General features: G+C 44.3%; 1 long non-coding RNA gene across 2 annotated transcripts; it reads left to right on the top strand.

Moving 5' to 3' along the window:
- The first annotated feature begins 14,277 nt into the window (after positions 1-14,277).
- On the top strand, positions 14,278-22,121 carry LOC126918133 (uncharacterized). Of its 2 annotated transcripts, XR_007711239.1 has the most exons (4): positions 14,278-15,124; positions 17,331-17,627; positions 20,104-20,432; positions 21,946-22,121. It is a non-coding gene; the product is annotated as an uncharacterized LOC126918133 (long non-coding RNA). The 2 variants fall into 2 exon arrangements; XR_007711238.1 differs by lacking the exon at positions 21,946-22,121 and having other exon boundaries at positions 20,104-21,551.
- Positions 22,122-22,132: the final 11 nt, after the last annotated feature.

The following is a 22,132-nucleotide window of genomic DNA, read 5'->3' as shown; positions in this document are numbered from 1 at the left end:
TTCCGCATCATAAACTGTTTCAATCGTACTATAATATCGATACTACGTGATACATATAAACCTACGATAAACAAGCGACAGGAATATGCTAATATTGTCATTTCCGAGTTCGCTCATTCCTCGTTCTCGCGGAAACAACAACAGTAAGAAACAACACGAACAAGCCTCCAGCGAACGAAGCGACCAGAAATGGCTAGTATCGGCAAATAGACGAGATTATTTCCGCGATGGCAAAAGAAAAGATACGTGTCGAAGACCCCGGAAGGAGCGATTCTACGTGCGCGCGACTGGAAAAAGGATCTTTCGCGTACGCCCATGTAGAACGGTACAAACCTCCATCCACATCTAGCGGGATCCAGCGTATACGAGGACACGACGAGAAAGCGGGCGTTCGTTTAACACCTATAGATCGACTTGGTGAGGACAGAGAGAGGGCAAGGGAAGAGACAGAGAAGTTGGAAAGCAGAGGGACGACGGAGGTGAGAGAGCAAGAGAGAGGCGCAGCAACGGTTCTCTGTTCGGGGGTGGTTTTCGGTGTACGAGGGGCTGGTCCGACCGATGGAAAGTCCTGAGGGATGAGGGAGGAGGTTGCCAAGGCAACGCTCTGCCAGCCTCGGCTTACTTTAGCTCTGCCCGTGCACTCGGATCAATACAGCATCACCGTGAGTTCCCGGACCAAACACACCCCCTCGACACCCGCCCCTCCCACTACCCACCCCTCTTCTTCCATCTTCGTCTCATACCACGCTGCTCCCTCGATCTTCTCTCTTTCACCAACAATTTTTCTCCTTCTCTCTCGCTTCGTTTCTCGATTACCCTCTGGCACTTTTCATCTCTGTTTCACCGTCTGCTCGTTCCTCGTTCAACTTATCCCCGGCTCCGCTCCTTTTCCTCTTTCCTTCTCTTTTATTTGCTGAATGTACGCGCCTCTCCCTTCCGGGGCTCGTGACTCGCTCTCTCGTTCTCTCCTTGTTTCATTCTACCCGTATCTATTTAGTCGTCTCTCTCATCCACCAGCCAAGCTGCCTGTGTCCGGCCGTGGGCTCTCGGTGCAGTGATCGCAAAAATTATCGCGCCGTTTTCGGTAGGTCATCCACGAAAACAATCGAGAGCCATGCGAACAACGAGACGCGGTTAATTAGAGATTTACTGACAGAAGGAACAAGTTGCGGTCTTGGATGAACTTTTTCTATCATCGCATTATTTTTCTATGGGATCTTCCTACGGGAACGATATAGATTTTTGTTTCTTTTATATCATTTTTCTCGATACTCCAGTGGCGAGGGTTATAAATACCTGACCTTAGCTAGCTTCATTCACTGCCCTCGTCACATTGATCTTTCCTTGAGCGAATGTTAATACTCCAATTCATTTCATGCATATTATATTAAATATAATAAAACAAAACAAAATGATGCTCATATCACGTTCGAACAGTTTCTTCGTTTAGTTTCCCTTGTGAATCTAGTTAGCGTTTCTTTCGACAGTTATACAATATCTGAAGAGATCCCTCTACAACGAGCACGTAGATTATTCTTTTCTCGCAGTTGGCACGGTCACTGTGGTTTCATCTGAAAACCCAGTCCGAATTTCAACGAATATCATCGACATCTAACGACTTCCCAATCCTAGCCATCTCAGAGAATGTCTTTTCTCGTAGCATTTATGTACAAGTGGATGCACCTAAATCGCTCACCTAGTAATCGAAACGAAATTCCTGACCACGATTTTCGAATACCAGCGTTCGAGATGGAAGCAACTCTGGACACACACACCCAAATTTAAACGATCGATGTAAAGCGTCATCTGCAATTCGACGATCAATGCACTCCCCAGTCATCGTCGAGTCGGCGTTGCTCGTCGAGTTTCATTATTATCCGAAAAACGCTCGTTCAGAGACGAGGAATAATTACAACTAGCCCGGAAAGCACTTGTCGACTACTCAAATTTGTTTCAACAACCCACGGAATCGCTCTCTCTTTCTCTCTCTCTCCCTCTCTCTCTCTCACTCTCTCTCTCTCTCTCTTCACACGCTGCTAGGTGCATTCTCGTAAACGTCGAATCATATAAATTGCAGCGCACCGATTCGGATGGATCGTTTCGTTCTTCGTAATGCGCTTCTTGGCTGATGGCGTGACGTTCGAGGGTCGAGGACACGGATGGATCAACAAATTCAATCGGACTCTGATCGTTTCGGTTTTATACCGAAGCAAAATTCGTAGGGGATGTAAATCACTCGTAGCAGCCGTTCACCGCTCCATTTTCTCGCGTTTTATCTCTCTGAGTCATCGGTGAACTTCTCTATCTTGCCACGGCGAATTAAAGAAATAGAGGGGAACTGGTAAAAGAGAACGTAGCTAGTTTCGACGACGAGCGCGTTCATCGATTCGCGAACTTCTTCGGACGTTCTTTTTCCGTCGAGCGAAATTGGGATCGCGGAATTTTGAACTAAATTAAATTGTCGACACGCTGAAAAAATATAAGAGGAGAGCGTTGGAACGAGATGAGCTCCGACGGCTGCAAGAACATACAGTTTCACTTTCTTTTTTACATGATTTCCGCTACTCTTGTATAGTTTTACGTTTGTTCGTTTTATTTCGAAAGTAATTATATGTTGAGTTACTAAAAGGAAAATAACTTATTCGTAATAAAAATACAAAAATATTATACGTGACATCAATTTGCGCAACGACAGAGATGGAAAAACCATCAGAGGAGAATGGAAAAATCATGGTGGGTGTGGAGCAGCTTAATTGACTATTTCTCGTCGAAACTACAGCAATGTTGTACACGATGTGCAGCCCTGGTTTCCCACGCGAACTTAGCCAAGATCATAAACGCGTGAAATCGAAGCCTGCATCTCGTAGTAGAGTATACGAGAGAACTTAAATTAATTCGCGTTTTTACCAATATATAGTCAATAAACATCGTATCTCGTCTCGTATACGCGATAACTCGAAGATGTAATTTAGACGATAACTACGTGATGGAGACGAGCAAGCTTCGTAGATAGTTCGTTCAGAGAGATAAGAAGACGATCGAAAACGATATACGAGATTCAGTGGTCGATTAAAAAAGGAATGCCCGTGGAAACTGGTGGTTGATTATGATCAACGACTTCGAGCTCAGCGGCACACGGGGCAAAGGGTGGAAAAATGATAAACTTGGAGAAAGCCGGTAATCGGGCAGAAGTTCTCCACGAGTTTGCCATGGAAAACACAAGGAGACACCCTCTCCATCATTTTGCTCGTAAATTCAACGGGATAAGAGGGGTGAAAGAGGACTCCGTGTCTGGATGCCAAAAAAGAACTTCTCTCGCTCGGCTCGAAGATTAACGAAGAGGAGGAAGATTAACTGACGCTTCCTCCAGAGCGTACTCTTCGTCCTTTACTTACGTGCACAGAGGAACGACTGTCTCTCGCCCCGAGCAACGTGTCATCGGGAAAAATAATGGCCACCGTCGCGGGATCAAAGGCTAATCGGAATCCCTTGTATCGTCCCGTGACTCGTCGGTGAAAAGGTGTTTCAAACGAGCAAAGTAGAAATGTAGAGAGGAAGAGAAGGCGGAGGGATGAAACGTACGCCATGGAGCGGCGGCGAACGATTGGAGAACGAAAACCAGACGAATCGCCGTCGACTTTAATCCCCGGGTCCCGGTATCGCGACTTCGTTTGATATTATAACGATTCTCGATGAAATCTGGCGAACTACGCGAAAGCATCGACTTTTCCCCTATCTATTCTGCTGCCCAGAATTGCTCTAAAAAATTGTCGGAGCCCTTCACGGGTGAAAACCAATTTCTCGTCCTTTCAACGGCCAACGATGTGTCACTTCTTCCGGGTCTTTTTACAAGGGAGGACGAAATCCGTCGTTTTCTTCGTTGGTCGCGTAAAAGCGGGCGAGAAGTGTCGAAAATAAAAAGAAAAGCTACGTAAAAGGGTGGAAGGGTGAAGGGGAAGGGGAGATGGACGTTCGGGTAGAACAGGGACAAAAGCAATGATCGGAGAAGGACAGGCAGTTGAGTGCAAGAGAAGCAAAGGAACAGGAAGAAAGGCACAAATGAAATTTAATAAAATTTCAAGCGCGCTGGTCGGACCGTACACAGAGAGCTGCCGGGTCCGTTGGCGGTCACCATGGAGACGCAGCATCCCGCACCCCGCGACGTCACTGCTCCATCGATCTGCAACCCCTCTATGGATATCGCCACCACTATAGTCGCTTTACCCACCACCACCACCACCACCTCCGATACCATCACCAACACCGACGACATCGGCCGATCTCTCTGTACGTTTGTATCCGTGTGCGCCTCTTTACACTCTCCTCGTCGTACGTCCACAATCCCCTGGACCGCGTAATGGTACGTGGATGAGGGTGCAAATACAGAGATAGTGGCCATGTGTACGTTCGTGCACGTAGACGTAGGAGCAGCCCGTGCAGCAGCCGGATACTCACGCAGCCGTGGCACGGTAGTACGCATAGGGAAAGTGAGTAACCTTGCCGGTTGCCTGGCTGGCTGGTGTACACCTTTCGAGTCTACCTTCGTTCCGAGCTAGCAGGTGAGGGTGGAGTCGCAAAGATGAACGCGAGTACAGAGAGCAGCAACGAGCGAGACGGAGAGAGGAAGAGCCGACAGAGAGAATGAGAAAGAGAAGGCAGCCCTTATTTCTGCGATTCGTCCGGTGCACCCTTCGCCGGATCGCATTATCGATCGATGGATGGGTGCGAACGGGGCAACGGCGAACGACGTCCCCCTCTGTGGACCCCTCCTGCTCTCTTACACTTTTCCTTTACTTTAATACATCATCGATGACTCTTCTTCTTTCCGTTCTTTTTTACACAACTTTTATATACTTTCATTTTTGCCTTGTGTATTCTTATGTGAGGTATCCTGTTATTTCCTCTTTTCCATGATCCTAGTAGTATAATTAAATTCGAGTCACGATAGAAAAAGGCTGCCACTGATCCGTATTAGTGCGCTCGCGCTTTTACACGTTGATGACGATACGAGCTTCGCGTGAAAGAAGGATGCACGAAACACACGGAGGATGTTCCCGAACGACAAATTAAATTATCTCGGTGCTAAACACGATGAAAAATGAAAATTGATGACAACGATATTGGCAATAAGATAGTTAGATGAATTTCTCTTCTTTTCTCGATCGTCCTCTCTTTGATCTATCTTCTCGTTAATTGTTCTGCTTCCTCATTAAGAGGAGGATCTACTCTAGACCTGGGAATCTAATAAATTAACCGGGACCTCTGCTTCTCTGCATGCGGTTGATTCTTCTAATTGTAAACCGACGCGCGGCGCGTTCCTCTTCCTCTTTAATTTCATTAAAACTCACGTTGCATCTTTCTCCGTCATTTCAGCACCGCTTATAGCCCGTTAATCGAATCCACGGTTAAGAGCGCAATTTATATGGAGCACGGACCGCCTCCTTTCTCTCGCTTCTATTTTTTCGCCGTCTCTTATGCCTCGATCCCGCGGGATTCAACGACGAAACACGCAATAAATAGCTCCGCCTTCTCCTTTCTTTGCCGTGTTACTCTTTTACCTTGCAAGAAAATACTATTTACATCATTCTTTTATCGTTCATCTCCACATTGTTCTTGGTAGGTCAGATAAAGGATCTGAAACTCGTTGCGGTATCTTCAGAAATAGCTTTGATCGCGATTATCGCGGTACTGTAAAACATTTATCTAACGTTTCGATGCAAATATTGTATCCCGCATAAAGCTTTATATCCAATGTGAATTAAGATTTTCCACCAATTTTGAAATTTTATTCGTAATAGGTAAAACCTGTTCCCGAAATAAAATCGGAACGAAAGCAGTTTAACGAGTAGAACCTCAAGCGGGTCAATCTAAAGTTTTATTACGAACATCATACTCAAATTTTTCGTCGATTTAAAAATGAAAATTAAAATGAAAATAGTTTAATGAACGACAGAGAATCAGTTCAGAGTTTTATTACAGATATTATAGTTCCAAAATTGTTTATTTATTATTTATTCAAATTCTTCGCCAATCTTAATACTTTAATTACCACAAATATAATCTGTTCCGGGAAAAACAAAACAAAAAAGATCGAAACGGGAGCAGTTTACCGAACAGGAGGCAAGCCAATCGAGAGTACCTGACGGACATCGGGTTGCGCCGTTTACGCGCGGCTAGGGAGGAAAGGAAACACCGCGAAACGTCATTTCCTCGAGTGTTTTTCTTTGCCACACAGACCGCAACGATACGCAGGCCATTTCTGCCTTTCCCGTCTATGGGGGTTGCTGGCCTCCGGCAAGCTACAGCTGATCCCAAATTTTATCTCCCCCCGTGACCAATCAGGAGGTCGGTGTCCCGCACACGATCGAGCTAGACGGTGTGACGCCAGTAGTCCCGACGGATTTTCACCCTCGGAACGAACCCGACTGCGCGGAACCCTCTTCTCTCCGCTGCGTTCCTCTTCTCTCTTCGCTCTCTCTGCTCTCTTCGCTGCGGGATCGCTGTTAACGACGACGCACCGTGACCGAGAACCTCACCACGTCCGAGGAAACGATCAGTTGGAAACACGCTATCTCGATATTTCCATTTGCTCTCCTAATTTTTTCCTCCTGTTTCCTTTCTTACATAGTTAACGATTATGTCGAGCAATTAGTAATTTGTCAACATAGGATCTTTGATGTTTTCTCAAACATAGTTTCATAGAGATATATGAGTCTGTATGTGCAATAGTATTATCTAGGGTTCTCATTGTAGATTAACCCGAATAAGTTTCCATTTGAAAGGAAAGGAAGATTTTCCTAGGCAGAGTTTTATCGATTCCCGAAAAACGACCGATACGAAATGCAGCCTTGACAGTCGGTATCGGCTGTCCGTGTAACATGAGAGAGGGGTAGGGATAGGTGCATGGGAACCACCAAAATTGGAAAGGCAATAAGGGTGTACCGAGGGTGCACCTCGGCTCATGGGGGTTGCCTAGCGACCCCAGCATCCAGCTCTCTTTCTTCGTTTGGTAGCCCGTGCGCCTCTCTTTCCCTACCTATCCTCCTATTTACTGGCTCGTGCTGCCTCTCTCCCCTGTCCCCTCCACTCTTTCATCCCCTTGCCGTCTCTCTCAACTTGGGTCGCCCCAACCGTAGAATACCAGCTCTCTCCGAACCTTCGTCCGTCTTTCTCCGCCCTCTAGTTTCTTCCCGTTTGCTTCTGTCCGTCTCTGGAAATACCAATACGCTCGTCCTCTTTCTTCCACTCTCCGTTACGCTGTTTTCCACCACCGCCAACGCCGTTACCGCGTACACCCCCTTTTTTCCCTCCGTTGTTTCTTTTTCTCCCTGATCTCTTTTCCATTCGACGCTCCGTAGTACTCTTCCGTAGGCTCATTCCCACCCTTCTGCTCATCCCCATTTCCCTGTTACTCTCTTCGTTTCTCTGTGTTTCCCTTTCCCCTCCCTGGACGATCGTCCACCTCTTCCCTGTTCTCACTCCACGGTCCTGGGACCATTTTTCCATCTTCTCCTTTTTTCTCACTCGTTCTCCTTCCTTCCGACGAGTGCCAGCTTCCTCGTTGGTTTTCCGTGTCTTTTCACTCTACGCCAGAACCCGGAGTAGATACTCTTTCCTCTTTCATCTACTTGCCCTACAGTTTCGTCCTACTTCAACCTCCTTTCTTTCGTCCTTGTCGCTCGTTCCCCGTTTCTCCACGTAGATTCCCTTCCTTCTCCTCTACTCGAGGGATTCCCCTTGCTCCCGCACGAGGAACTAGCCCTGCTGCTCTCGCAAGGAGGCCGTGGCCCGAATTCTATCGACCCACGGTGTGTACCTACTATCAACAGCCTTCAGCTTCATTCACCCGCCCAAAAGATCCGGTTAAGAGATTGCGTACGCACACAGAAGACCGGCACGTGTTTTTGTTTTTGCGACGCTGGCCGGCTTCCGCCGGGGTTGCACCCGAGGAACACCCGGCAGTCGTCGATTTTTTTTACGATCCGACGCGGCGCGGCGAACTGCGAGCGACGAATTGTCGGAATCGAGTCGATTGGAAACGATGGCAATGTAGGGTGGTTCAATGAGATGAGTCCTGTTGGTTAAAATTCTTTTATTTATTTGTACACAAACTTTTTTGGGAAAAATGGAAAGATGCGGTAGATGTAAAAAGTATTTAAATATTTATAGCCTCGTTTTTCAATCAAAATTTTTTTTATCAGATTCATTTTTTATCAAACCCTTTTTTTCTAGCCGTATTATTCACGACATTATAATTTTAATACACTTGGATTGAATTCGTTAACATGTAAATTATATAATTAATACATTGACGTGGAATTATATTTTGTAAGCATTGTATAATGATGATTTCTTAAATTACGCTACAGGTTACTGCTGATTCACTAGGCAGTGTACTAGGCGATTGACTACCATGAACAAGCCAGTGTTTTCCAATTCCGTGAAAATTACAGAAACCAGGCACCCGGATAAAGCGGATTCAATTCATATTTCATCGGAACGCGAATGAAATTTTATTCGTTCACGCATGCATGAAATACGCCATCCCTTTTAATAATAAATCGCGGCACTCGATGTTAGCCCGTAATGGCTGTTTTGTCAAACGGTAATTTTAACGTTGTACCATACCCGGAGAGTATTCGATATTGTACCGGGCGGTAATTGAAATGGTAAGTCTGAAAAGGGAGTATAAAAAATAGAATGTGAACAAGGAAAGCAATAGGAAATAACGGAACAAAAAAAAAAAAAATCAAGAATATCGCAGAGTAGAAACAAAACACGACGGTAAAAGCCATCGAAGTTCGAAATTGGTCGAAACGTCAGCCAATTCCCTTTTTAGAATTGCAATCATCACCTCTACCAATGTCGATAACGCTCGTTGCCTCGGGCAATTTAATTCAAACATAAAAAATAATCCCTTTGATGATAGGTGGAGGTCGGCTGGAACGGAGCCAGCGGTCACGGAGAGGCTAGCTCCATGGCCAATCTCCATTCTCCGCGAGATCTTCGACAAAAATTTGTTTTCTCTTCCCACATCTCGTTTTGGCATTTCCCTATGTTCATCGTAGAGAACACGCGTATCAAAAGAGAACGATCGTCGATCTTCAACATCGTAGTTTGTAATATAAAATGGTGGACCATAGTCTGCAAAATTGAATGTAAATTTGCAAATATTTCTTATAAAAGACCGTACGACACGATATGATCGAAGGTAGATGTAAAACATTAATATAATATTATTTGGTATTATATCCAATCTTTTCTAAGAAGATTCGTCATTAAACTCCGATCACAATTGAAATTTCAATATATTCGCGTTTAGATTAGCTATGAGTTCGATCGACGACAACATAGCGAATCTTAAGAATACTTTCCTGTAAAAATAAGAAATGTGACTTATCACATTCTTCTTCCGTAGTTTTCAATTTCAAACGTTCTTTTGTCCAGTATTGTGTACACATACAATGGCTAGAAAAGGTATTGGCACATCCTCTTATTTTCCACTGCAGTAACCTTTCATTCGTATTTCATTTTCATAGTATCAAATATTTATACTAAATACTTAATATTATATACATAATTAATAATAGAGGTACTAAATAAACAAAGTTACATAAAAGTATGGAATGATACGAAATCTAATATACTCGGAATCAATTAATTAGTATATAAATGCTATAACAAATACAGTGGGATGCCAATGCTTTCTGTAGCTTTCGCAAATATTCTTCACACAAAAAATTAATTTTCCCGCACGTACAATATCCACTACCTTGTATTGCAAATTGCACTCTGTCTCCTAACTTTTATTAGTTCCCATTCGATTAGTTTGATATTCTACTGGTGACAATCGATCTTTTCGTAGACGAAAGCTATATTGACGTTTACATGTTTGTTGACAGGGACGCGTCCCTTACTCTCGCAGCACACAAATCTCGTTGACTCTCCGCAGGAGTCACAAGGATTCCGCTCTTCTAACAGCAGGTGGCTATTAGACGGACACGGTCACCGGTGGCTTCCAGTTTTACGGTCTCCGTAGTCCTTCCACCCGCGATTCGATTTTCTCCAATCGACACCGACAACCATGCAAGATCGAGATAATCCCGGTGATCGTGATTCACTCCGTCCCGAGAAAGGTAAAGTGAGTTGTTTATTGCGCCGCGCCACTGGTAACACTTTTACGTTCGCTCCATGTCCCGCCGGCCGTGTCGTTTATACACTTCCAGTAGCCGGTATATTTTTTCGAATTGATAGTCGTTCGTTTATTAGAGAGCTATTTTACTACGTCAAACCCACCTTTTTTTTTTTGTTCTCCCATTTTTAATAGGGTACGTAGTGCTGTCATGTGTTTTTGACGTTTATATATGCGAAATCGTATATCTTGATTGATAAAACAAATGACTATGTGTTTTTAGAGAATTCAAAAATTTCCTTGATTTATGTGCTCGGAGATTATTTATCTCTTAACCCTGCCAGAGTCCTTAGACTTACTATCAATTTTTAATTGATATTTATTACGTTAACATTAATCTCGTAATATACATAAAAGATTGGATTATTAAATTCCATTATTAAAAAATGGAATATTAAATGAAACTTCACTGCTCTCCAAATATTTGTATATTGATTTATAATAAATAGCTATATATTTCTAGATCAGGTAAATTCAATAATATTCTCAATTTATGTCTTTCATATATTTTTTCACTCTCAAGCTTCATTTTTCTTGCATCTACGTTTATTTAATTGTTAACTGATAGCTGTCTTACTAATATGAATCTACTAGTGAACGTGGAAGACACTTAAAAATGTCTGAACACTAGAAATAGTTCTGATGGGAAAAGCCAAACCAGTGTCTGACCAACAAGTGTCTAATACTACTTACGTTCTCAAACAAGGCGCACGGTCTTTAATCAAAACCCTCTCAGCCAATGCACGTAGAAGAAGGGAAAAAAGGGATATTATGCGCAGCATTTTATGCAACGTTGTAGGATTAATGACTCTCATTATACTTTTAACAAGAACGAGTACAAAAGAAATTAATACTCACTTTCGATATCAGCGCAACGATTCGGCTCAATTGGTACGCCGGTTAAATCGTGCTATTAAAAATAATTAATCGCCAGCAAGTTCGCGCAATATTCTCGCAAAACTGATTTCTCAGATTAAGCATAATTATCAATTACAAAACGCAGAAGCAAATCGACGAAACGTTACAACAATTTTCTGAAGTGCTCGTAAAAATATGTGAGTATTAAGGCATGAAATATTCGTTTTTCTTTAGTTGAGACAAATGTGCTTTTGATCTTTATCCGAATTAGTTTATTAACCCTTTCGAAGCGAATTTTTCTTTTAATCCTGTTACGTTCTTACATAGTAAAAGTTATTTTAGGATACATTGTCTTATTACCTTTAAAAGAATTAACGCAAGTGTTATTGCTAACGAAATACGACGTTCGTGATGTTAATTTCAAAAAAATACTGTTATAAAATCTTAACAAGTCCACTATATTTTTCATCTTGAAAATTGACATGCCTGCAAAGAAGTTTAAAAAACCTGATCAACGTAATATCGTTCTTTACATATAACCAAATGCTTTTAACCCGAAATATATTTCGTCTGAAAATTAAAGCAGTGGCTAACCCCTTTACACGCGTATCGATAGAGATACGCGTCTTCGGTTTACACACCGACCATGTTAATTACGTGTTAGTCGTACGTTGTAGTGCTGGACTAATATGCCCGCAAATTCGTGACGCGGCTCGTCAATACAGGTAACAGTGCAGTGTATTTCCATCCATGTGCCGCCATGCAGTGTAATTTTCCCCGTGCCACTGATTAATACCGCCTCGATATGATAAAACGGATAAAGATACTATATATATTCCATCTATAATAATGTTCTAATAAATTTTTCGGTAAACATCCTTCTCGAACGTCGAAGCTTTCGATGATAGATAACGTAAATATTTAATATCGTTAAAAAAGTCTTCCACCTCTGATAACCCTTGAACCAGCTTCCTCGAAAATACCACCCGTATCCCATAACATCGAGCACAACGTTAATTTCATTAAAACGTTCGATTGGAATTACCGAGTTGTCAGTCGTTTCGTCTCCGCTAATTGCCGATCAATTTTCCAATTTCCGCGGCGTTGTTGCGGCTTGCAGAAGGAAAAAAGAAGCTCGTCGAACGAATCCAACCGTACCAAACGTATTTACGGGGAGGAATAGCCACGTAGGATGTTTCGAGGCCGTGTTATTTCCTCCTCGTATCCAAGCGACAAGAACGATCCAGTGAAAAAAAAAAGAAAAGGGAAAAAAGAAGAGGAAAACAAGGTCCACTTTTTTTCCTTCTCGACAACATCATCTCGAACAGGAAAAGAACTTTCGAACTCGAAAGATGGCGGAACTACGGCGTGGAGGGATTGAAGGTGATTATTAGAAGAACGAAGGACTGGGTAATCGACGATACCATCCGCGAGAGAAAACGAAACGCCTAGACGGGGATGAAACTTGGATTTTCTTCGCCGATCAACCTTCCTCTCGTTTTATTCTGGTAGAGAAACGCGGCTCGCCAATGTGCGAGCTTTAATTGATATTAGGAAGTTGAGAAAAGAAGGAAGTAGGGCGGAACAAGTCGTTAAAAATGTAGTGGACGGTAAACTTCGAGGCGGTTCTCTCGCGTTTGCTCTCGATGAAAATCGGCCCGCGTTTTTAATTGCTTCCCTACCCTCGAGCAAGCTCACGGAAGATTCTTCTTCAAAGAATAACCGGGTCTTCCCCTAGCGAACGTTGCGATCGTTGCGCGACCGTGTGTTTTCTTGCAATGGGAACTAAGGAAACGGATTCTAATTTTCCTTCGTTTCCTGCTTTCTTCGCGCGGCCCGGTTGAATTTCAGAAGGAAAAAGACTCGGCGCGAGCGTATTATTAGCGAGCCTGCCGAGAGCACCGTCGCTGAGAGCAAGAAACGGAAATGGCGCGACGTAAACGAGTCGTTCCGCTCTTCCGCGAATAAAGTAACAGTGGAGGTGAGATCAAAGTCAAGTCCTTTCTCTTTTCCTCTTTTCTTTTTTGTTTCACCTGCAACGAGAAATAATCTGGTAAAAGGGCTTTTTTCCTCGATACTTTGATACGAAACGCGAGTCTGGTCGCATTAAACAAAAACTCGAACATAGCACGCAGTCTCCTATCACGCGAGAAACAGACTTTTTTTTGTGTATTTCCAGACTACGACTGGTAGATTAACGTAGAGTTTCTTTGTTACAACTGCGAGACCAAACGCGAGGCGAAATAACGACGTTTAAAGTACAAAACGGTCAGATTCTGCTAACGTTTATACCGCGATAAGCTCTGTAGCGAATAAAACGCAAACACGTACGAAACGTAATTAGATTTTTGCGTCCATTGCCAGGCACGTTCGGTATACCTCATTTCAATGAAAAAAACATTCTCGTTTGTCTCGTCCGTTTCTCGAACGTCGGTGCACAGGTCCTCTCCCAAGAGACGAGTCCTGGATGATACGATGCGGGAACGTGAGCAAAGAACCGTCGTGAGACCTTGCACCCGAAATTCCCACCCCCTTTACGCGGCCAGAATCTAAAGTCCGTGGGGGACCTAACGAAAACACCGAAGCGAGGCGAATCTCCCTCGTTTCTGGGTGACTCGTGGATGAAAGGGGGATGACGGGCAAAACGAGATCGTGAGGCAAAACGAGAGCGACGCGCGCGGGAACAGAGGAATTGAAACACATTACGGGTCCATAGTAGGTGGAGGTAGGGGCGTGCTAGGTTGCCAGTCAAAGAGGGAAAAAGAATTAGGAAGCAAGGAAGGAAGGAAGTAACGAACGAACGAGACCACGCGAGAAAGATATAGTCTCTCTGTGATCCGACTCTCCCCTGAAGGTTGCTCGTGGAAGAGGAGGTTGTACGCCCTTGAACGAAGACGGGCAACAGGAGCGTACGACGTGCATCCCTTTGGACAGAGACGAATGCCTCGGGAACGAGGAGAATGCTAGAGTCCCGTGCGCTGAGACTCGGAGAAACGAGAAACGCAAAAACGTGAAGAAAAGAGACAGAGGGAAGAGAGAAGAAGAGTATGTAGTAGAGAAGAGAAGAGAAGAAAGGCGCGCGCGGTGTATGAAGCTCGATTTTCTGGGTGACGCTTGCGCGACTTGCGTTAAAGCGCGCTCGCGCCATCAGCCAACCACCACCAGCAACGACAACGAACCACCTCTCCCTGAGCGACGTGGTTCTGGGCAGAGCGACGGCAGGCGGGTAAACGCGAGCACCCGGCAGAGAAGCGGCACCACCATCAGTGCGATCACGAGCATCGCGAAGCCTGGTTTGGTCGCGGAAAATGCGCGGCAGGGGTGGAAAAGGGCCGACGTGAACGTACCACACAGCCTGTGCCTGGCTGGCTGCCCGCCGGTTTTCGGCAAGAGACGACACAGCAGCAGCAGCAGCAGCAGCAGCATCAGCAGCCTGTTCGTGACGAGCCCCAGAATGCTCCTGGAGGGGGCTGACTCGGAAGGGGAGGGGGGGAGGCTCCAGAGTCGGCATCCTCGGTTCTAGGGTGGAAACCACTGCCACCGACAACGAGGGTTGGTGGGGGATTCAGAGAGGGCTAAAACGAGAGGTGGTTTGGTGGGAGGGAGAACAGTCGATCCCTGGGGCACTACCAGGGGGATTGGGGGTTGATATCGAGGGGCAGGGCTAGGTGGGCGAAGACGGAGAGGGCGCAGTGATCCCGCGACCATCAAACCAACAACACCGTCCCGACACAAAACGGCGCATCCTGCTGCGCCCCCTTCTTCTTCTTCTGTCGCTTCTGCCGCTTCTGCTTCTTCTTCTTCGTCGACACGTCCTGTTCCATCGTAGTCGGCCACGGCGGCGTCGACCGAAGTCGGCTCACGCATCCTGACTTTCTTGCCGCTTTCATCCAAGCAAGGTGTCGAACACGATCCTCCACGATGGATTCCATGGAGGTATCCGAGAGATTCATCTCCTGGACCTGCTGGACGATGGAGTATGGTTCTCCAATACGGTGACCGTGGCTGGAAGAGGATCCAGGAGACGTTCGATCATCTACCATTGGATCCACGGAACACGGAATTCATTGGCAGGTAAAGTATACGAGGATTTCTCCCGTGACGATCTCAAGGTCAATCTTTGGTCCAATAGGTTTCGTTCCGATTTTCCCTGATCGTGTCTTGCCGGTTAAAATGCCTTTGATCGTAAAACTTTTGACCTTCTTTTGGCGGCTCTTTCGTGACATTTTGATGATCCATGATGATCTTTATCGATACGTAATTTCCTTTTTTATGTCCCGGGCTGAGGTAGTTCAAGGTTACGTATAAATCAGGAAGTGACGTTTACAAGGCTTCAGGGTCATCGATGATACGGTCCATTTTTTCGTAATTGTTGTTTTGACGTAATTCATATCCCTTAAAATTATTAATTAATGACACATAATTATTTGATGACGATTATTATTGCGTCCATTTTTCAATTCGTTAATATAAAACGTAGAATTTTCCCCATCGTATTAATATCATGTATTGATCGAATAAAACTCTTGATTAGAAAATGTACAGACTTGAAAAATTATAGTCCGTGAGGACTGTACCGCGATGACCTTTGGTTACGTCAAGTTACATCATTCGACACAGTCGATCTAATGACATATGGTCAGCTACGAATGTCGATAGGAGAAAAACATCCGTGTTACGGGGAATCACCATATGTTACAATGCCGGTAACGTTTTCTTTGGCCTCGACGCATCATTTTTAAAAAAAGCATCCATCCAAGATAGACATCTCAAATGATGATACAAATTCATCGTACAATACGATACTCTCGTTACAATTCTACAGTATAATCTACGATATTGTTATTCAAATACTTCAAACATTACAACCGAGTTACTTAATCGCTATTGTCGATGTTATCTCTCTTCTTCCAACAAGATTACACAAATGTTTCCGTACACGCAGATGATAACTGATGAGACGTTCCTCTTAAATCGGACGAACGTTCTTCCATGTCGTAAGGACAACGTAACATCCTGACTTCTATAACACCCGGTAGACGAGGTGTTCCCCTATTCCGCGTAAGTACATTATGGTGTGTACTGTTGTTTTATCAGTAGTGCAGGATCGCCATGGCTACGAAGTATGAATAAGCCGTTGCCGGCACGTCGCCGCTAGCTGTCTAATTACCATTTTCGTAATTTTCTGTCACGAAACTGACTTTCAGTCGCCATCCTTAAAATCAGCCCACGATCGGCCCAGAAGTCTCCGAAACTGTGACGAGAAAAATCTCTCGCCACCTATCGACCACCACGATTCCGACTACTTCCGCAATTCGATAATCCTCTGGGAGGGATCTATCGATCGTTCTGATACCAACACTTATCTATACTACACTTTCAAAATTTATTATCTATTTATTAAAAAATGTATCATCTATCCTACGATCTTAAATATCAAGTAAGTAAAATTCGAAACAAAACATATGCAATATCCTTTAAATATACATATTTTCAAATTCATTACCTGTTCTGCTAAATATTAAATAAAATTTAGAGTAAAAATTATGCAATTTCCTTTGATTAGAGTTGTTATTACTATACAAAATTATTAGATTATCACTGATGTATCTAAAGTTTTATATCATTTATGATCCTTAATTATCGTTAATGGTCCTCGAACGACCGTTCTAATTGCGTGAGAGACAGTCTCGAGGATTGGACGATCCCGGCGAGACAACTTATCGAACTGTCAATATGTGATCAGCTGACGAACTCGGCTGAGGGTTTCAGGACGGATTCCTATTTATAACTAACCGATCGGTCGTCCGCCGTTCGACGTTCGACGCCTCGATTACGCTAGAAAGATTCGATTACCAACGCTTCAGGGTATTTAAACTTTCAACGATCTTCCCATCCGATTGCACAAAATCAATCCTCCGCATTCTACCAATCTTTTGGTATTACCATTATCCACTATGTGATTCCCTTTACGTGACAAATTTTTAAATATTCAATGTAGATGAAAAAATTCTACCTTGCCAATAACGTGTACTTATCAATTCTTTAATTCTATATGTAAGTCAATGAAAGTTGGTTTTTTAATTCTATAGATAAAGCATTATGAGAAAGAATTTAGAAGACACAATGAAAAGCTGTTGCTGACCTACGACCACTCAATTGCCTCGCAGGGCCGAGACACGTCTCCTCACCCCCTTGTCACAAATGCTGCCTCATCTTCCAACTCTCCCACTATCGTTACCTCTCTGTTTCGCTCATGAAAACTGTTCATTTGTTCTAGATACCAGGTAGAACCATGCGGTTCGTCGGCCCGGTACCAGGGTTCTCATGAATGGAGGAGGGTTCGCCAGGATCGATGAAGAGGGCGTGCCTTCAGGGGAGGATTGGTATCCGTGACGTTTTCAACCCCACCTGAGAAGGCCGCAAACGGAGTGCACGTGCTCGATTACGTCATAAGGATAGCCGGGACTGGAGCGAGAGTAAAGTCATTCAGTGATCCTGTATCGCTGCTCGTTCCACGGTCATAAGACTCCACTTCCGGTTCTCACCGTAACTGTAAATTAATGTCAACTTTACGGTAAGACCCATTAGTTTTGTTTCTTTCTCATCCCGAAAGATATGCATTTCTCGATCTTCTTGTTGAATTTTTAGTAGTTCAATTTTTAATAATACTTTCTGTTAATTTATTCACCATTTTTTTCGTAATATATTTGCTTCGAAACTTTTTCAGTTCGTTTTTATATATTTCTCAGCTTTGTAAGATGCAAGACCGCATAAGATTCTCATAGTTAAAGTCCTATAGTCCCGTTTAAACTATTTCGTTTGCATTGTATAATTGCACCATAAAAGAACATCGCCTTGCAACTCAAAATATTCGTAACGTGCACAAATCCAAGTATCCAAGTAGCAGATCAAAATTCCCAAGTTTCACGTTCTCGAGGCGAGCGTCAAAGTCTCCATAGACGGGAATTCGCGTCCTTGGGATTTTATCGCTCGTATAATTAGTGTCGTATTCGCCACGCCCGATTACCCACCCCTGTTCTACACTCTCGAAAACAGCTCTTCTCTCGTGGTATAGTTACCAAAACCAGGTAACGATCGTTTTCTTTCTTGCGTCCCGCGTTTCTATCTCCGCAAAGTACCATTAGATCTCCGCGAGATCTAATCCAGATCGATCGTCCCAAATTCGCTTCCCCTACTCTTCTTTATCATTCAGCCCCTTTCACGAGGCACGACGCTTTTCCCCAAGAAATTAATGACACTTTCGACATCCCATTGCAAATGTCAACGTTGGCTAGCATTTAAATAACTTCGTATTAAATTCCTCGTCTCCAAGGGTGTCTCCTGCGAGGGTTAATAGGCTGAGATCGGGAGAGAGGGTGGGGGTTGTCGAGGTTAGGCGAGAGGGGTGGATGTAGCGCGAGGAGGGTTTAAATCGATGGATGAAACCCCCCTCCTGGTAACCCTGACCCACAGTTCTGACAGACGAGGTCCCAGCCCTTCGAGGGAATGCCCCATTGTACCACGGAAACCCCCGTTTCTTCCTCGCTTGACGGATGTGAATTGGCCTTTAGGGCGATTGTAGCTTTCAAGCACGCGCTGGACCCCGTCGCGCGCTCACACAAACACACACACACACACATACGAACACTGTTACGGCCCCCCATATCGAGACACGCGCCCTTTAAAACGAGCAACACCCTTCTCACCAAGGTTTTCGGACGAGTTTCGGTCTACGGACCCCTTCGCCCTTTACTAGGACACTCGGCCAAAGAGATACGCTCGGCCAGTCATCTCTTCCATCGCGAAAATTATGGGTTTTCGGTTCGAACAGCACGATCCGCTATTGTGTCTCAAAAGGGGCATACCCGTCTTTCGAAAAAATTCGCTCGAATTAGTGTGTAGTCGTATCTCGTTGTTTTATGGGATAGACGAGTTCGTTAGAGATACTTTGTCAAACGAGGAACTTTTTTTTTTATTGGAAAAGTTTCGGTAAAAGGTGTAAAAGTTTGCTCATTCTCTCGTTTGGAGGTTGTAGACGATCGTACTTGTTTGTCGAAGTTGTGTTAGTATCTCAATGGAATATTTTATGAATGAGAACGAGTATCGTTTAAAAAACCATAAATTTCTGATTCTTCACATTCCTCGATAAATATGTTAAAAGTTAAATAACGCAGTATTCGCATTCGAAATGGTAAAATCAAACGATCGTATACAAAATTTCCACCTTGTTCTTTCTGTGACTACTAATCTTTCCACGTCAAAATTTATCGTACAACGTAAATACTTGATGAAGGAAAAGCGATCTATAAACCGTGAAATTTCCAGTTTCCCACAGAGAATTCGTAAAACCACGTCGAAACGGAGCATAACGTAAGTCGTAAGACACGGTCATGTTCTCTTACGTAGAGAACTCCGTGACGAACATCCATCAAGATCCGCGTCAATATTAGTCAGAGCATCCCATATGTCCCTTTCCACGCGAGGAAAAAGTATGGAATGGGGTGGCTTTCTTGATTATGCGAATATCTACAGACAATGGAACCCCAACGTCAGCTGCTCCCCGGCCCTGGATATCACGGGGTCGTACACCCTCAGCGAAATAAGCAATAAGTTATGGTGGGACTGACGAACCCCCCGTAGACCCCCCTACTCCGCGTACCAACACCCTCTAACCACCCCTGATCGTGGGTCCATAGGACGAGTGGTATCGTTCCATAGTATAGTTTCGACGCTCATCAAGCTCAGTTCGCATTGCGACGTGCATCGCGCCGTGTGCTCGCGTACGCTTTTTTTCTAACCCCCGCGCGTGCTCTCGATATTATCGAACGTATACATACGTGCATCGAATACGAAACGCATCCGTTGAACGCGATACGTTCGAACATTGTTCGAGTTGCAACGGTGATTGAGAATTTGTTGCTCGACCATAGTGTTACGACGTTACATCGTTTTAGTCCTTTGTTTTTATCCCTTTTATCCTCTTTTTCATCTTTCTTATATTACGTTTAATTTTATCCTTTTACATCGGGATGTTGACTTCACTGTGGCAGTAACTCGTCGTCGATGGGTTGACGGAGTAAAGACGGATAGAGGAGGAAGATACTGAAGAGGCTAGTGAATATTTCAGACTGTTGGTGGATTTTACGCGGAAGAAGATGGAAGAAGAAGTGAGATGGTGGAAAATACGAAGATGCGTGAGTCTGTGCTCCTTGCGTTCACTGCGGGCTTCCATGTGCCAACTTTTCAAAATTCATAAGGCACGCGGTGAATGCCAAGAGCGGACCAAATTCAACGTTCTCTATCGCGATACACGTCGACCGTAGTTGGCAGTTCACGGATTTCGACGATTTAACTGTGCTCGTTACTTTTGCTACGACAGGTCAGTAATGAGTTGAAATTTCCATGTCTGCGACTTTGATTTTCATTATGTTCGATGATTAATTTATTTTTCATTTTCCCTCTTTTTCTATTTTTTTTTAGTTTTATATCTTAATAATAGTAGACCGTAAAAGTGAATCGTAGTAATAGTTTTGAATGATTTAAAGTAGACGAGACTTCAGTAGTTCAAGAAAATCCTTTTGTTTTTCATTTTTTTTTTTTTTTTATTCCTCCTGCTAGAATTTGTAGCACTTCGCCAATCTGCCTTGTATAGATCTTCAGTTTGATAACAGAGTGAGACTTTAAGTTTGTTGTAAAGTGAGATCATGTACAGTAACAGCTCCTCTTCGACTGTGTACATATGCATTCTTTTTAACAATAAAAAAAAATATCGTTTACTCCCGTCTATTATACCTGCGTCTCTCAATCATTTCTCCATCACAATTCTCTCTACTTCTTTCTCTTTCTTTTTCTACTCCCACCGAGTGCCTAACCATATCAGGTAAGGAACCTTGAACTTTCTCTCTCTCTCTCTCTCTCTCTCTCTCTCTCGGTCTCGGTAATTTCACCCTGTGAAGAACCTTATTCAACACGTCAATTAATTTTTCACAATCTACGAACCGGCGAAGGTCCTCTAATCCTCATTACGTGGCCACGTACGATCACAGTAGTATAAATTACAATGCTTCGTCAACTTTTCCCATTCTACCATAATCTATACTCATTTCATTCCCAATTTATCACGACTTATTTTTCCACCACGTTCGCGTTTCCTTGGACGTATTTTCAACCCTCAAAAGATACCAAAAACGATCCACGCAATTCTACAAAACAACGAAGGGAGCCCTTCCTACGGTTTGTTCCCAATCCCTCGACTTTCTCAAGGACAAACTCGTGATCGAACCCAGCGATGATCGTAGAGCGGCATCAACGAGCAGCAGAGACATAGAGAGCAGGGTTAGCAATCGTTTTAAGTGTCCCAGCGTGGCACGAGCGGCGATAGGGGTGGGATAGAGGGCTTAAAGTCAGCACCCCCGTAATGGAAATTGGGGAATTCCCGAACGTACGACGAAAACGGCTGCTTGTATCGACCGAGTCCTCATCCGCGGAACGGGCAAATACGAGCTGCCGGTGGCAAGAGGGGGTGACTGCTAGCATAGGGGGGTGGCAAGGGGTGAACGGAGGTTTAAGGGTGGACGTGCGTTGCCTGGCAACCCATCCCTTCTCGCCAGCATCCCCCTGGACCGCCGCGGCTCCGGCAACGATGCCACGTTACCAATACCAACCGCCGATGCTCTGTGCTTCCACCTTCTACCAACGCGGCTCGATTTTCCTCTACCCCGGTTATACGTATACCCTATTAAAGGAAACGCGTTCTCGCTCTACAGACCCGTCCAACACTCCAGCAGTTTCCTCCATTATTCAGGCCCGATGCTCAACCACTGTCCCTTTTCGTCGGTTTCATCCCTCCACCTGCCAGACGTAGCATCCTCTCTCTTTTTCTTTATTTCCAGCTTTCCACGGGGCACCGCGGAGTATCTCCGCCGCGGATAATGGACGTCTGTGCACGCGAATTAGAAACGACGATCGCGAAACCAAGCGTACGCAAGCTTTCGTTATCGGAAAAGCGGTTCGATTGCAACGGGGGTTGGGGAGGATACGCCGTTATACTCGGGATTTGAGACGAGTTGGTAATAACGT

Source organism: Bombus affinis, chromosome 6 (genome assembly GCF_024516045.1).
Source record: "Bombus affinis isolate iyBomAffi1 chromosome 6, iyBomAffi1.2, whole genome shotgun sequence".
NCBI lineage: Eukaryota > Metazoa > Arthropoda > Insecta > Hymenoptera > Apidae > Bombus > Bombus affinis.
Note: the sequence above shows the minus strand (reverse complement) of the source record. Positions and strands in the feature narration are given on the sequence as shown.